This window comes from Octopus bimaculoides, chromosome 1 (genome assembly GCF_046866305.1).
Source record: "Octopus bimaculoides isolate indiv1 chromosome 1, ASM4686630v1, whole genome shotgun sequence".
Taxonomy (NCBI): domain Eukaryota; kingdom Metazoa; phylum Mollusca; class Cephalopoda; order Octopoda; family Octopodidae; genus Octopus; species Octopus bimaculoides.
In genome coordinates this window covers 176,347,932-176,367,360 of record NC_142928.1, presented here as the reverse complement: position 1 = coordinate 176,367,360, position 19,429 = coordinate 176,347,932, and positions in this window count along the sequence as shown.

The following is a 19,429-nucleotide window of genomic DNA, read 5'->3' as shown; positions in this document are numbered from 1 at the left end:
TTGTCATATTCAGAAGCTAGAACACGTTGAAAATAATAGCTAACACGCGCAACAGTTTATAGACGAAATATGGTAGCGGTATTCATTTAAATTATAAAACGCATTTCAAAGAAATTCTACACTCTTTCTGTTTTCTAATTAAACGAAGGTTTCAAACTGCTTAGTTTCCAATACTTGTGTGGTATATGGGTACTCTTGTATATATTCGAGTTTCATGCCTCTATTTTGTGTTCATTTTCTTTTACTGGAAAGTCCTCTGAGACAGTTGAAGCTGATGCCGTTAATGTTCCGCTTAAACTAGTGTAAGTTTACACTTGCAGGAAAGATGTAATTAAGGAGGAGATTACAGCTTTTTGGTGAGTTTCTGCAAAGCCTGGCAGGGTTTAATACACATAATTAGTATGAAAAAAGGAGGATTCGAGTGAGTGGGGATTGTTGGAGCACAGATCGCCTAAGATCAGCCAGTTGTTATGAGTCGAGGTTATTATAGGTGTAATGTGGGTTTGTGGATATTCGCTTTCTCCATGGAGACACCTGCGTTTGTGTGTATCTAGTATGTAAACTGACATGATGTATCCATTGTTTTCAACGTGACTCTTGATTTCTAGAAATAGTGTCGCTTTAGTATTTAGTATTACTTTCGCTGGCAAAAAGACAATCAATTTAAACACAAAGATGGAGACAATAAGAAAAAAAATAAAATCTGAGCATAAATATATAATATACACTAGCTATGTAACTATACAGTTTGTAATTGACTTACCAATAGCGTTGAGAAATTAAAGGAAGGCCTACAGAAAAACTCAGTACTTTACGCAACCTGAGTAATTAATATGCAGTACAGGTAAGGCGGCGAGCTGGCAGAATCGTTAGCACGCCGGGCGAAATGCTTAGCGGTATTTCGCTCGTCACTACGCTCTGAGTTCAAATTCCACCTGGATCGACTTTGTCTTTCATTCTTTCGGGGTTCATAAATTAAGTGCCAATTGCGATAACTGGGGTCGATCTAATCGACTGGCCTCCGTCCCCCAAACTTTCAGGCCTTGTGCCTATAGTAAAAAGGATGACTCTGCAGTAGAGATGTCCCTCCCTATTGGCGAGAAAATTATTTGCATACGAATTACAAAACGTAGTCACCCTAGTCACCACGATAATTGTATGGAGATGGAGCGTCAGTTAAGCCGTCACTGTTTTCAAATCAACCACAGCCACTCAATGCTCCTTTTCCAATAAGTTAAATGAGCATAAATCCATGGGTCCAAAATTGATTGAAAATATTAAAAATGCTTGAACACGAGTTCAGCGCGAAGGTGTTGCACACTCGAACGCATTGTGTGCTAAAGGCAATGTCAATAAGTGCCTAAAATAGTTCAGGTAAAATAATGAGCTACTATATATATATATATACATATGCATATATAAATGTGTGTATGCATATATACATATATAAATATATATATATATATATATATGTATGTATGTACACAGGTAGGTACATAAGTGCAAAACATTGTGGACAAAATAGTACTGGAATATCAAGGTTAGAGTAATATACTTTATTACGAAAGATGCAAAATACTGACAGAACCGTTACTTAGAGTTTCACGTTCCCGTTCGTCGGACAGTTATTCATCATAACTGTTCGAAGAGCGGAAACTTGAAACTTTGAGTAACAGTTCTGTGAATATTCTGCAGCTTTGATAATAAAGTGTATATATATATTTGTGTGTGTATGTATGTATATGTGTGCGTGTGTGTATGCGTGTGTATATGTATATTTATATATTATATATACATGCATACGTACATAATATATACATGCATACAAACATACATGGAGTAAGTATTTTCTTTCAAGCATACACGATTGTGCACTAGTTTTATCATTTCACATAATCTTCCCAAATCTTTGAAATTCGAGTAGATTTGCATTGCGGAATAATAATGTGTGGCATGAAAACAAAGGTGCTGGGTTTGAGAATTTTTCTTTTCAGATGAAACGCTCAAGGAACTCACTGGGAAATATGAAAAAAAGCTTCGGTCAACACACAAAAACAAACACAGACACACACACACACTCACACGCACATAGGTTCCCCACTCTCTCTCTCACTCACACGCAACACACATGGATAGAGAGAGAGGGAGATAGACAAACAGAAAGACAGACAGACAGACAGATAGATAGATAGATAGATAGATAGATAGATAGATAGATAGATAGATAGATAGATAGATGTGTTTAACTCTTTCTTTCACCCTTCTCTGCAACTCTTCATATATATACACACGCGCGTGTGTGTGTGTGGGCGTGTGTGTATGTGTGTGTGTGTATGTGTGTGTGTGTGTGTGTGTACGTACATACGTATGTATTTATATTTATAAATAGGCTCAATTCTACAATACACCGAAAGCAAAGGAAAAATTTAATCTTCATTTCGCGGAGATCCTATGTTTTCCAGGCGTCAGACACTAATTCCATGGGTAGTTAGAACTGCCGGTTTATACGTCTGGCACCAGTCTGACTACAGGAACTACCGGAAGGAAGTCATTGATTGATATCAATCCGTCTTATGATATACAGATCAGTCTTTTAATGTGTATTTACGCGAGAATGTATATAATCTGGCGTGGAATGATGTGAAGAGGAGGCATCGCTAAGGAAGTCGTCACAATAGTTCACACTATTCTACTTTGATGTATCACAGTTTAGAAATGATTACTCGTCAATAGAAATTAATGTGTGAGTGAGACAGAGTAACTCTTTGAACATAACAGAGTATGTAAGAGTATGTGTGTGTGTGTGTGTATCCGTGCTTTGCCTGCATCCTAATATCTAGGTGTAGTGACATGCTCTGTTGCGAATGATGACTTCACATGTTCTGGCATGTTTCGCTTGAAAAGGTACTCCCTAGATTAAACTACCGAATGGCACTATTTCAGTTGTACCAAAAGAACTTCCAAAAAGTATAATAAAATTCACGCCGATATCTTTATCAGCAGAGTATTGTGGACATCCCCACACACTTACACTACATACACACACATTATATATATATATATATATATATATATATATATATATATATATATATATATATATATATATATATATATATATATATATATATATATATATATATATATATATATATATATATATATATATATATATATATATATATATATGTATATATATATATATATATATGTATATATATATATATATATATATATAAAAAGTGTAGTATATTGCCATTTAAGTGTGGCTGACCCCTAGGGGTGGATGTTACTGTTGCTTTTAGCCCCAGGAGGACATCTCCTCCAGCTGGCTTATCGACACACTACTGTGTCCTGTTTGCCAAGGGAAGTTACCCCTCCCATCATGATCTGCAGCACGAACGGACCAGGGTTTCAGGGTTATTTCCCTTCGTCGGCGTTCGATAGCCACTGATCCTTGATGAGAGAGATAAAATCCTGGCAATCTTATATCTACTTTTCCAGTGAAATTCTTCACTGATATCGAAAAGGTGAAAACAAGCAACGTTAATTCTCTAAATGAAGTATTAACAGTAACTGCACGATAAAGTGTAGTATATTGCCACGAACACGACACAATGAAGTGGAGAAATTTGAAAAGACAACACGAAACCGGTTATATCTCAAAATACAATGTTTATATTCCAAAAAGATTTTATAACATTTTTCTAACATTTTTCTATCATTTTTCTGACATAATTTAAATATATACTTTAACCATGTAACACAAGACTTCTGTAGCTTTTTCACTCTTATTATCTTTTATATATATATATATATATAGGTGAGAAAATTGGTATATACACACACAATTATAAACAAGGACAAAAGAAAAAATATTTCTATGCCAATATGCTGAGAATAGACATAAATCGTCAAAGTCTATTCTCAGCATATTGGCATAGAAATCTTTTTTTTTTTTTTTGCCCTTGCTTATAATTGTTTATAATTTTCACTTTAAAGGTATTTTAATATGCTGGCCTCTTTCATGAAATTTCTTTTGGGAAAAATTTTTAACCTATATTAGATGTATGTATGTATATATATATATATATATATATATATATATATATATATATATATATATATATATATATATATATATATATATATATATATATAGTTGAGATTTACTGAAAATCTAAAGACGAAGACAGGTGTATTAGTTTGACGATAAGAAAGGTGAGAAAGTCTTTTACGTTTCGAGCCTACGCTCTTCAACAGATAGGAGCACGAGGAAATAAACAGAGAGAAAAACATTTTAGAGTTAGCGGTTGTGCATAGAAACATATATTATATAGAATGGGTTATAATCGAAGTTGTGCCTTCGTATTATTTCGTAGGTTGCATTGATTCTGTTATATGTTTTTGCTCTGATCATTATTCTGCAAATTCCCGTTTTTAAGTTGAACCACTATATATATATATATATATATATATATATATATATATATATATATATATATATATATATATATATAGATAGATATAGATATATATATAGTCTGTTACAGTCTGTCATACCGGCCATGATGAAATACCACAAGGTATAGAAAATACGTATTCGCCTTTATATATTTATATATTTAATCCTTTATATTGAACACTCAATATTTCATATATTCAATAAGACATTCAATACTTCATTTCATTGTACCATCCATCTTTTTTGATATTATATATTATATATTCCATATTCTATATCCCCACATTAATTTTACAAGAATATAAATAAAAAAACATAAAAAACAGACAGAGTTGGAACTCTTTTAAATAAAATAATATATATATATATAGATATAAAAACTCGACTCTGTCGGTCACGAATGACCACGGGTGCACCTAAGAAGTTCCCCTCTGGAAAGTCGCCTCACCGGCGAACGCACAACCTAGAGGTGTTTTTATGGAAGACCAGCAGTCGCCCATGCATGCAAGCCACCCCTTCGCCTTTTCAGCATCCCTCGTACATGTTCAGACTCATCCTACCACACACACACACACAATAACACACATACAGGCACATGCACACACACACACACACACACACACGCAGACATACATACATACACGTATAAGTATTTTTATATAAACTTTTAATATATATATATATATATATATATATATATATATATATATATATATATATATATATATATATATATATATATATATATATATATAAATATATACCCTATAATGTCTTTTTTTACTTCGTTTAGTCTTCGTCAATCTGAGACATTAAGTTGAGCGATGTAGTGGTTCGAATTGTGCTATGCTACGTGAGCGTAAACAAATCAACACTAATTGTGAAGTGATGAGATACAAGCACAATGACAACCACATGCACACAAATACATACATACATACATACATACACACGTACAGATACCCTCACGTATTCATACCGTATGTTTCGGTGTACAGACGAATTCTCGCCTACGACAACCCCCTACTATTTTGTAGAATGAAGTATATTTTGAGAAAGAAAAACAACGCATGTGGTACATGGCACTTCCTTGCTTCTTTTTGTTTTTATTACATTTAAGAATAAAAAGCGCAATACACCGGTGTATATGGTATATAGTTTTATTTCATAGGGTTCATGTTGTAGCAAAGACACTCTGCTTTCGTTTATTCGTCATAACTCGTTTAGATTAACTATCTACAAATTAACGAAAAAAGATTTCCTTCGATAAAAAGTTTATTTTGTAAAATATAAATATTTGCTCTACTTTTGTATTTCACAAGTCAGCATTGTCGTCGCTGGATATACATACGCACAGACACACAGACACACACATACACACACACACACACACACACACACACACACATATATATATATATATGTATATATGTATGTATACATATATATATATATATATACATATATATATATATATATATATATATATATATATATATATATATATATATATATATATATATATATCATACATATATATATATATACAAGTGAGTACATACATACATGCATACATACATACATGCATACATACATACATACATCATAATCTCTCTCGGACAATACTACAGTCCCTTCTTCAGACAACACTATAGTGCTTCTGAGTCAGGTTTGCTAAACAACAGCAGAAATTATAATTACATCAACTACGTGTTGAAAAATGAAGAGAGGAATATCCTTTGCGAGCTCCTCGGTAAGAATTCACTTCCTGATGACCTTGCATACAACCCCAAAACGGTCAGGATAACATACCTCAAATATACCTGGATATGAAACGCTAATCATACCAAAATAGATATGGCTGGTTATGTTTCGGGGAGACTTGTTGAAGACAGCAACATTGACGTGAAGCGAAGCTTCTCTTTGACTCGTTATCGCTCCATTAACATCGAAGACTATGCATTTGCAGTACAATATCAGAGGATTGCTGTTAAATACCTAATAAACAAAAGAGATACTGAAGCCCTTGGAGTTCCAAGATGCAACTGTAAACGTAGTTTATGTTATATTTATGTGGAAGACATGTGATTCACACCTGCTCAAAAATGTCAACAAAATGTCAGTTGTCCTGCTGAGGTGAATATCTCTTAGGAAATCAATGAGATATATGATAACATATGGACAACTGCTTCGAAATTGCCAGCTTTTATATCTACATTATAAATTCACATTCATATCAATAATAATTGGTGATCTTGGCTTTGTGTGTAAAATGCCTAAACGACAATCCGGATAAGTTAGGCTTTTAGGAATTAGAAATCAACTACCTTGCACATTACAAATACAACCTGTGAGTGGAACACTAAAAATATGCAAAACTTTTCTCAGATTTAATATGCGACATTGTTTTTGTTATCTACATTCCAACAACGCAGCTTTGTATATTTATTAGAAACTAGTTCCTTCCTCAGAGAGAGAATTTAAATAATTACAAATAGGAGGGGGACATACATACATACATACATACATACATACGACAATTTACTGCGCAAAAATATATTTATATATGCAAAACACCATTCATTGAACACCTTTTATTCTGCTTTATATTAACGTTTTAACTTATAAACATATATTATTTATCTTTTTTCCCTGCGTTGTTTTTAGCTTTCACTATCATATAATATTTAAACTCCATACGTACCGTCTTACGATGTGTATTAATGTTTTTATGGATGTTCGTATATATGTTTGCATGTACATATACATGGGCGTACGTATGAATGCTTTCATGTATGTATGTTGTGTGTGTGTATGCGTATATACAATGCTATACAACATACGGAAATTTATTGCTATAGGAAATAATTTATATTTCAAATATATTACCGCTAGACGTAAAACTTGTCTAATTTTCCTTAATAATATTAGTATTAATATACACTTGACGTTGTGGCAATATATATACATACACACACACACACACATATATATATATATATATATATATATATATATATATATATATATATATATATATATATACATACATATAACAGGTAATGAAGTTATCTATTTCGACTGTCAGGGAAATATTCAAGATAAGAATAACTAATATATATGCAGTGTACGTGAATGCTAATGGGGTTAATTTAACAAGATATTATACATTATATTCTACAAAGATTTGTAACACAATTTAGCAATATATATATATATATCTATTTGATCAATTTAAACTTCTGTGTAAACCTAGTAAGCAACTGTAATAAAATAAATCACAAAACCTAGAAAAAGGGGTAATTAGGAGAAAGTACAGAAAACAAAGAATGAAATTATATTTTTGCTCAATTCTTTTCTAGCCTACATGAATTGGAAGAATTTATTTATTGGTGGAGTCTTAAAAATAAACTGAACCTCCAGCCTTGATGGTTTATTTACGAACATTTTTAAAATCTCCTTTTTCAAAATTTGTTAAATGCTTAGCGGCATTTGGTCCGTCTTTATGTTGCAACTTCAAATTCCGCCGAGTTGACTTTGTCTTTCATCCTTTCGGAGTCGATAAAATAAAAACCAGTTGATCACGGTGATCAATGTTATCGACGTTATCGATTTTGCCGTTTCCCCCGAAATAGTTGGCCTTGTCCCCAAATTTGAAACAATATTTTCTCCAACTTTGCCTATGTTTTTTTTGGAATGCTTTGATTTGTGAAAGATTTTCAATCTAGGCGACATGTATAATTTCTTTTTCCGCTCCTCATTTTATTTTCTTTAATTTATTTCCTGTTCCCCTTAATAACTATTTGTCTAGTTACCCAAATAATTGTCAGTTGCTTATTAGTTTCCACTAAATAATTATCTATTTTTCTAATTTAATTTTTAATTTAACCCCTTTATCGTGATCGAAGTGTTTGATAATCTGTGTCGTTTGGCAGAATTTTAGGATGTTACCATAATCTACCTCTCTGCAGCCACTATTATAAAACCATGATGCTATCTGAAGCTCAAACTTCTATTATCATTTCGAAAGCTATGCCCTAGTTCACTCTATGAGTGTGGTCCATGTCTATATATAATCCAGTTGTGAACCCAATTTGATTGCCTGATATAGTTATTGAATTCATTTGCTTCTTATTTGGATCTTTTTTATTCATCTTTTGAAATATTTTTATTGTTCCTCCCATAAAGCAGGCACACATCATACTGCCTTCTTTTCTGATTGAACTGACTGCTTTGCAGTTTACACTTCCTAGACGCTTCTGTTAGTAATAGAACAGGGTTAGATTTGTTTCATGAAATGTAGCTATCTTAGATCGAGAGCTTAAACAACGTAATGTAGCTCTCCCCATTTAAATAGGAAATTTTTCGATAGCTTGAAGCTTTATAGAACTCGTATTTCCCCATATATAACTACCTCAGAAAAACTGAGCATTAATAGTGTACAATTTTAAGTGTTTATATATTAGACGGGGATATTTCTTTGATATCCCTTTGTATGGTGTGCTATATTGGGCTTGTCTTTTTTCTAATGAAAACTTGAGATGAGTTTACCATTTCAAATCGAACGATATTTAAATCCCGGAAATCTTTATCGTGTTCGTTATGCAAAGTTTGTATCTTCTTTATTAAACGTATTTCATTACATTAACAATTTAAAGCTTCTTAGTAACGGAAATAAATTAATTTTGCTTTTAAAGGGATAAATTGTCAATCATCATTTTTGGCCCATTTAATGAAAGACATTTTCAAAATTTCACGTAATGAATTCAACAAGTTAGTTGTATAAACAAAGAAAATGGAGTTAACTGGAAACGTCAGTGAGATACTTTGGAAAAGGAATATTATTTCACTTTTATCATTACCTAGAACCAAATTGGACTACGATGTATGTGAAAGTTAGCAAATATAGTTGGAGCTTTAATAATGGTATATTAAAATTAGAGTGACGTGCATTGTTGCATACTCCTTTTATATCAGATTTTTTTTTTTTTTGTTAGTACTAACAAGTTACCAATGAATGTAGTTATTTCATGCAAACAATTCCCATAGTCGTTGTTCATACGGAATCCGAACTGAAATATGAAATATTCTTTGTCTCCACTAAGTAGAATAGTCTGTATTCATTATATTGTTAGCAAAGTTATAGATCGATATGATGTGCTTTATTAGTAATTGTCACTTGTCTATGTTTGTTTTATGCATTATTAAAGTATGAGGTTATTTTTACACGCCTAGGTGTTGTTGAAATTTAATATATTGTTAAATAAATTTAATGCACTTTCTGATATTGCACGCCATGTTTTATTAAGGATTAAATCAGATATTTACTGTAGAGTTACAACTCTCCCCTCATTTAATTCATCCGTAGCTGAGAATAACTCTTGTATAATAAAGGCGGAAAAATCTATATTTTGATCGGGAGGAATATGAACTTAGTAAAAAATCAAAATCTATATCATCAATATCATTATACTTCACGTATATATATATATATATATATATATATATATATATATATATATATATTTATATTCTTTTCTTTTTCTTTCCTTTTCTTTTTTTTTTGCTTTCATTTGTTTCAGTCATTTGACTGCGGCCATGCTGGAGCACCACCTTTAGTCGAGCAAATCGACCTCAGGACTTATTCTTTGTAAGCCTAGTATTTATTTTATCGGTCTCTCGTAAACACACCAGCATCGGTTGTCAAGCGATGTTGGGGGGACAAACACAGACACACACACACACACACACACACACACACATATATATATATATATATATATATATATATATATATATATATATATATATACATATATACGACGGGCTTCTTTCAGTTTCCATCTACCAAATCCACTCGCAAGACTCCGGTCGGCCCGAGGCTATAGTAGAAGACACTTGCCCAAGGTGCCACGCAGTGGGACTGAACCCGGAACCATGTGGTTGGTAAGCAAGCTACTGAACACACAGCCACTCCTGCACCTATATGTATATATATATGTTTGTGTGTGTGTGTTTTTAGCCCCTTGTGGGCAATAAGGAAACAAAAATTCTGCGAACCGATCATGCCTTCTCGTCTACATCATTGCACACATATCTACTTAGTGATTTATTTGTCACTAAGACAGCAAGCCATGTGACGTCTATGCTTCGCTGAGGAGATCTAATGCATCCAAAATTATCTCACATCTGAAATTATTAAAATAATATAGGACATGGATAAAACACTGCTTTTTTGTCATTACATAATTATCTAATATTTGATGTTCACTATACTGAATACGTTATTAGCAAGTTATCTTTTATTTAGTATGCTGATTGCATTTTGGCTTTATTAATTGCAGCGATTTTAAAAGACAATGAGTTTACAATGAAAGTGAACTATGTCCTAGTAGTTCAATTCGTACTTCTGACGTATTTTAATGTGTTCGTTAATTTATTTAATGAGTAAAGTTTAAATTATACATTTAAATTCAATGCCAGAAAAATACTGTCATACAAACCAAATTTGAAGGTATATGTGGTTTGATCAGTAAGTATCCGCACTGTTGCCATAGTAACGAAGCTGAAGCCATCAAAGTGAAGCTGTTTGAGAAAGATTGACCTTGAACTCTGCTGTGCATGCGCATTAAGTTTTAATGTTCTAACTTACTTCCGTTGTTTACAGCAGTGCTTGGAAGGAAGGCGTGTAGCGTGTGATCGTCGCATTGAAAATGACAGAGAATGTTGAGCAGAAAATCTGCATCAAATTTTGCCAAAAGCTTGGCGATACCTGCTCAGAGGCCTTCGCAAAGAGTTTTCATCGTTCTCGACAAAATCGAGCAGATCTTGTGCAACTGAAACTGAAGTGTCTTTTTGGTTAGCTGAAAGCAGTTTTGGTACAAATTTGGCAGGCACGCGTCTCATGCCCAAATCGTCAGTGATAATGGACTAAAGTGAACCGTAACTAATCTACACATCATCTGATAACTCACGGATAGTGATATGACGATTTTCCCATACAGCTGCACGCATATCTGCAATGTTTTTCTCAGTTTTGCCAGTTGCGGATCTCCCAGTACGTTCATCACTCTCGACATTTTTCCGACCATCTTGGAAACGTCTGAACCACACGTACACTTGTGTCCAGCTCATACACTCCTCTCCATACACTTTCGGCAACTTTTATAGGCCTCTGAGTACGTATTGTCGTATCAACTTCGTCTGGTCAATGCGATGATCACACGCTACACACCTTCCTTCCACGACTAACCTCCTCCCCCGAACTTCCTGGCCTTGTGCCAAAATTTGAAAGCATTATTAATTCCCATAAAGACAGCAAGCTGGCAGAATAGTCAGCACTTTCGGCAAAATGCTTAGCAGCATTTCATCCGCCATCACCTTCTGACGTCAAATTCCACCAAGGTCGACTTTACCTTTGATCTTTTCAGTCGATGAAATAAATATCATTCGTGGACTAGAGTCGGTGAAATCGAGTTAGAAAAGAAAATTTTAGTCCCATATTAAACCTGTTCCAGCTTATCTATTATTAAATTCATTCCTATCGTAGCCATCTTGATATTGTTTTTTATACTTTAGATAAAATATTCAGAATTATATAATTGAATGTCTTTCTATTATTGTAGATTCTAAGCCACGATTGGAAAGAGATTAATCTCTTATTCTAAGCAAGTCTAACGCGTCAATGAGATAGTGACCATTTTATTGCACAAGTTGTATCACAATTAACGTTGTAACTAGTAGTGCACTAATTGACTATATATATATATATATATATATATATATATATATGTGAGAAAGTTGGCACGTGGTTGGATGTATAAAAGATAATAAGAGTGAAAAAACTACAGAAGGCTTGTGTTACATGGTTAAAGTATATATTTAAATTATGTCAGAAAAATGTAAGAAAAATGTTAGAAAATCTTTTTGGTATATAAACATTGTATTTTGAGAAATAACCGGTTTCGTGTTGTCTTTTCAAATTTCTCTACTTCATTGTGTCGTGTTCGTTCCAGTCTGAGAAAGGAGAGTTCTAGATAGGGGGAGGTAATTAGGGATTTCTTCCGATATAGGGGAGATAATCGAAATCTAGGAGGTGGTAGAATTTGATTAATTTACCATGGTTTTGTTCTATATTTTTTTCCCCTTTTTTTTTCCCCTCAGTGGGGTGATGAATTTCCTTATTTAAATGTGTTAGCAATGGACCCCAAATTGAAGGAAATTTTACACACACACAAAATCATCAAAAGCCACAAACAACCAAAATCACTGAAAAAGATCCTCACAAAGGCAAAATTACTTTCCGAAACAACAGATGCGAAAGTAAACAAATGTGGTCGACCAAATTGTGCAACATGCCCAAACATTCTAGAAGGTTCAGAATTCCTCTTCAAAGAGGGACACAAATTCAAAGTTAAATCTAACTTTGCTTGTGCCTCAGAAAATCTTATTTATGCAATAAGACGTTCGGGCTGCCACGAGAACTACATAGGGTCTACAGGATTATTGCTCAGACGTAGATGCACTCTGCACCGCCAGCAGATTGCACACCCAGAATACCGAATGATACCTTTTAGTGATCATATTGAAAAATGCGCAAAACAAATGCTACCACAATTTATAATCTTTCCTTTTTATCAATGTGCCATTAAAACACCAACACAGATTAGATTAAATAAGGAAACCTTTTTCATTCAAAAATACAAACGCAAACTTAACCATTGCTAACACATTTAAATAAGGAAATTCATCACCCCACTGAGGGGAAAAAAAAGGGGGGAAAAATATAGAACAAAACCATGGTAAATTAATCAAATTCTACCACCTCCTAGATTTCGATTATCTCCCCTATACCGGAAGAAATCCCTAATTACCTCCCCCTATCTAGAGCTCTCCTTTCTCAGACTGGAACGAACACGACACAATGAAGTAGAAAAATTTGAAAAGACAACACGAAACCGGTTATTTCTCAAAATACAATGTTTATATACCAAAAAGATTTTATAACATTTTTCTAACATTTTCTTACATTTTTCTGACATAATTTAAATATATACTTTAACCATGTAACACAAGCCTTCTGTAGTTTTTTCACTCTTATTATCTTTTATATATATATATATATATATATATATATATATTCAGGATTAAATAAAAAGACAACGAAAGGAAATTATGACACATTTGTATATATATATATATATATATATATATATATATATATATATATATATATATATATATATATATATATATATTTAAAAAGGGTGTACTTAACAAACACACGAACATAATCCAAATACACAGACGAACGAAAAACACAGAACGTCACCAACTCCTCTTTAGTTATCGGCCAGATGGTCGATCGCAATTTCGGCCATTATCGATAATATTGATGCCACTCTGGAGACACCGTCAATAAACATGCAATATGGAAGGGTGGAAGCAATATTATCGATATTGTCCGAAATTGCGATCACCCCTCTGGCCGATAACTGAAGAGGAGTTTGTGACCTGTGTTTTCCGTTCCTCTGTGTATTTGGTATATGTTCGTGTGTTTGTTAACTACACCTTTTTAAATTATATACATATATATACACAGATATGTCATACTTTCCTTTTGTCTTTTTATTTAATCCTGAAAATATTATTTCTGTAACGCACGCACTCATTAATTTTTACTAATTCATTTTTTACCTATATATATATATATATATATATATATATATATATATATATATATATATATATATGTCTCACATGAGTAAAGGTGTGATGTCAGTACACCTGACGGTACACACCAATTTTTTTTTGCTTTGTGATGCCATGCTGGGACCAGACACAAGACGGAAGAGACCGAAAGAAATCAGTTGCTCTCTGCAGCCTGAAAGATATTTCATCATCCAGGGAGCAAGAACGGCTGAATGTGCTGCCTCCGTAGACAAACTTGTCAACCACTTTCAGAATTGTTCCTTCAACCAAGATAGCTGGTTCCATATATGGATTTCCTGGTGCAGGCTGGAATATTACAATAGTGTTTTCCATGCTAATGCTGAGTCCAAATGCCTTGAAAGAAGTAGAAGTACGATTCATAAGCATTTGCATGTCATCAAGTAGTAAAATAAAATGGTCATGTAAGGGTCCTTGAACGCTTTCATCAGAGATGTCTCAGACACATTCTGAATGTTGACTGGTCCTTAAAAACTCCAGACACTCAGGTCCTGAGGACAGTTGATATCTTGAGTATTGAGGCGATGGTGCGCAAGCACCGGTTACGTTAGACTAGACACTTTATTAGAATGAAGGATAGCAGGATCCCTAAGCAAATGCTATATGGGGAACTTGTGAATGGAAAGATACCGCGGCAGAAACCAAGGCTGCGATTTAAGGACTGAGTTGAGTCCTCATTAAAAGCCTGTAATATGCAGGAGACTGACTGGGAGAACAATTCCTGTTATCGCAACAGATGTAGGAAGCAGGTGTAGGAGGGGGTCGACACTTTTTAGAGAGCACGTATTCTGCATGAAGAACTTAAGAAGTGTGCTGCTCGAAAGCGCACTGCTGGTGTAGTGAACGGGGAAAGCTTGGTCTACAATGTTTCTAGTCGTGTGTGCTTGTCAAGAGCAAAGCGCATTAGCCACCAACGGAGCCACGAATGCAAAATATAAGTTAGTCCTAGAGCGCACAATGTTCCTGAAGGTCAGCAACGGTTTTGCTCGGTCACGCGTGGATAGCCATCCTATATATATATATATATATATATATATATATATATATATATATATATATATATATATATCTTAGCATTTTTCGATGGCCAGATAACTGAAGAGATGGCGGCGTGGGTTTCCGCCCCGACATCCGAAACTCGGAGTTTTATCATGGCTAGCGAATAATTGTCACATATTATTTACAGATAAATTCCTCTATTTACATAATATCGAGGTCTCTTTTTTTCTTTTGCTATCTTACCTTTATCAATATATATATATATATATATATATATATATATATATATATATATATATATATATATATATATATATATATATAGATAGATAGATAGATAGATAGATAGATAGATAGATAGATAGATAGATAGTGTTAGTACTTATATAACTTCATGCATTTTTATGAAATATACACGATATCACAATAATGCTAATATCTTTATATAAGAATGTGTGAAAATAATTCTAGATTAATTTCACTAGTTTCTTATCTAAGTGAGATTACAGTATTTAATTTTCTCTTGTTTTCGGCTGCAGTTGTTTGTTAGATTGCGTAGTTCAGTACACGAAAGCAGACCACTATGGGAATTGTGAACTAAACTCTTTGAAAAAAGAGGTTTAGTAAACAGACCTATGGAGAAAAGTACATAATCTGATCACGCTAGTAAAATTATTTCTTGCCGCAAGCAAAATATTACATTAAAAGAAATGGTTGAAAAGAGATAAATAAATACGGGCCAAAGAAAGCGATAAGCATTTGAAAACAAAAGCGCAGGAATTATTAGGACGAAAGCGTATACATACATATATGTATAGATAAAATAAATACATGTACTAGCTTGTGTATATGCGTGTGTGTGTTCGTGTGTGTTTGTGTTTGAGGTGGGTAGGATGTAGAATCATCTTATTCTTATCTATTCTGTCACATATTTTCTGTTTTTCAAGCTGCAGGGGTACTTGATATGTACAGTATAAAAGTTCTGTATGTGTCTCTGTACGTATGTATGTATGTTCGTTTGTATGTGGGTGCGCAAAGATACATACATACACAAATACCCGTGGGTATGTATCCCCTTGTGTTTATGTTTATATATAGTGTGATGCATATAAGCACATACACAACAATATTATATGAATGTGTGTGTGCGCGCGCAGGAGCGTGCGTATTCAGGAAGAGTCCTAAGGGACATAACTTCAGTGTGCAAATGATACAAACTTTGATAAATCCGGTAAGTGGTGATGTACTGAGTGACGTCTGAAAAAAATTAAATGAACTAATATTTGCCTTGGGTTTGAAGAAGCAAACCAAAAAGTATGAACTAAGGACACTTGATGTAATTCCCATTGAAAAGAAAAGTTTCAATAAATTAAGAATAAATAATACTGCAAATTTCATTTTCATACAAAGGAGTAATTTTTATCTTTCTTCGCAGGCAGAGAGTCAATATATTTAGGTCTTTTGTATAGAGAACTTCACTCAGATCATCGTGATAGAGGAGCACTAAAAACGAAGCAAGAATTCCCAAAAGAAATTACTTGGTGTTTGCCACACTGATCACCATCAGTGTTCATTTCTTACCGCTAAACATGAAGCCTGGTGTCTTACTGTCCACTGGGCAGCTGACTCCTTTGAAGATATCAGCAGAACGTGCTTACAGGGGGTAAAACGAGGACATTACGATTAACCTGCTTCACTATGCAGTTTAAACCTTTAGTTAGGATTTGAACTTAATCCCAAATATTTGATAAGTTACTCTTTTACTCTTTTACTTGTTTCAGTCATTTGACTGCGGCCATGCTGGAGCACAGCCTTTAGTCAAGAAAATCAACCCCAGGACTTATTCTTTGTAAGCCTACTACTTATTCTATCGGACTCTGTTGCCGAACCGCTAAGTTACGGGGACGTAAACACACCAACCTCGGTTGTCAAGCGATGGTGGGGGGACAAACACACATACATATACATATATATATATATATATATATATATATATATACGACGGGCTTCTTTCAATTTCTGTCTACCATATCCACTCACAAGGCTTTGGTCGGCCGGAGGCTATAGTAGAAGACACTTGCCCAAGGTGCCACGCAGTTGGACTGAACCCGGAACCATGTGGTTGCTAAGTAAGCTACTTACCACACAGCCACTCCTGCGCCTAATGTATACTATTCGAATTTTAGATACTCAAATTTGAAGGGAAAAAAATCACGTAATATAGTAATATAAACGTATATTTCTCTCTTTTTCTGCGTAAGAATTCTAATCTGTACACTAGATGTGGTCGTCCCTGTGTCTCTAACATTGAAATCGCCGGCATCAGCAAGCCTGCAACAAATGCTGGTCCTAAATATTTGCTCGCAAAGCTAAGCTACGAAGAAAGAAGTGAAAGAAGAGGAAGGTTAATAGTCATGCTTGAGATCTTAATTTTAGGTCGTATTTATCCTTAACAGATTCATAGTTTTATGAAATATACATTGGTCTATGGATAGAGAATTATTACAAGTGGAAAAAGAGCTTTTTCGGAGTAATTTCATATTATAAAAAAAAAAGCAGCGTAGGGAAATAACTGAATAAGAGCCAACGGCACGAATATGAATAACGACTTAAGCACCACGAAGTGCATTACAAGCAATATGCACACTAATATTATAGTACTGAAATGTGCCACTTACGTGACGAAATGGCGGTGTGGTAAGTAGCTTGTTTACCAACCACATGGTCCCAGGTTCAGTCTCACTGCGTGGCACCTTGGGCAAGTGTTTCTACTATAGTCTCGGGCCGATCAAAGCCTTGTGAGTGGATTTGGTAGACGGAAACTGGAAGACGCCCGTTGTATATGTATATATATATATATATGTATGAGTGTGTATATGTTTGTTCGTCTGCTTATCCCCCAGCATCGCTTGACAACCGATGCTGGTGTGTTTGCGTCCCCGTAACTTAGCGGTTCGGCAAAAGAGAATAATTCCTAGGTTTACAAAGAATAAGCTCCGGGATCGATTTGCTCGACTATAAAGGTGGTGCTCCAGCATGGCCGTAGTCAAATGACAGAAACAAATAAAAGAGTAAAAGAGAATAAATTAGAAAACTCAGCAGTTATGCTCAGAGGAATAAGTGTGTGTGTGTGTGTGTGTGCGTGCGTGTGTGTGTGTGTGTGTGTGTGTGTGTGTGTGTGTGTGTGTTTGTGTCGCTTGAAATATTTTCATTGCTTGTTTTTCCCTTCGCTCACTTTTTGTAAATATTCGAATTATCCCAGTCAAAATTCTTTGTAACGCTTTTACTACTTGTATAAAAAAATTCTCCCACCCACCCCTCTCTCTCTCTCTATCTCTCTCTCTCTCTCTCTCTCTCTCTCTCTCCCTCTCTCTTTCGCCCTCTCTCTGTGAGTGCGCATGTCTGTCTGTATATAAACCCGCCAATGCTTAAGTTAGGATTTGAACGTAATCCCAAACATTTGATAAATGTATACTAGCCGAATTTTTGGATGCTCAAATTTGAAAGAAAAAAAAACACACGTAATATAGTAATATAAACGTATATTTCTCTCTTTTCCTGCATAAGAATTCTAATGTGTACACTAGATGATTGATATTCCCATGTAATGAGTTCAGTTATTTATTCTCATAATTTTTCTATCATATTCCCATTTCTCTATCATTTTATTACTAGTCACCACCGAGTTAAATAAATATAATATATAAATATTGTCATTCGATGTTATATGAAAGTTTCTATGTATATGAATATTTTTCTTTCTAGAAATAGTATTTAATTTCATTTATTTCTATATTTTTTTTATTACTGTGTTACCTTTTCTTGTGCAATGATTTATTTAATGAATCTATCTTCTATATATAAATTTCCTGCATTCTACATTAATATTTTTTCCTCTATTAAAGATAGGCAAAAACAAATAAATAATAAACCATGTTTTAATGTTGGAACCACTACGCTTGAAAAATGACTTACAAGTGATGCACTGAGAAGGAGAGTAATGGCGTACTGTTTGTAAACCGCAAATGCTACTGGCGAGGAAATTTATAGCGTACTTAGGTATTAATTTATTCCAGAAGATATGTTAGTCTTGAATTTCGTGCAAATAGATTGCATTTATAAGGTTGCTTAGATACAAAAACTCTCTTTTCTTTCTTTTTCGTGTCCTTCCGCTAAAACTTCAATGTGAATCTCAAAAGAAGCAGGACACTTCTGAGAGAATTTTCAAGCAGAACA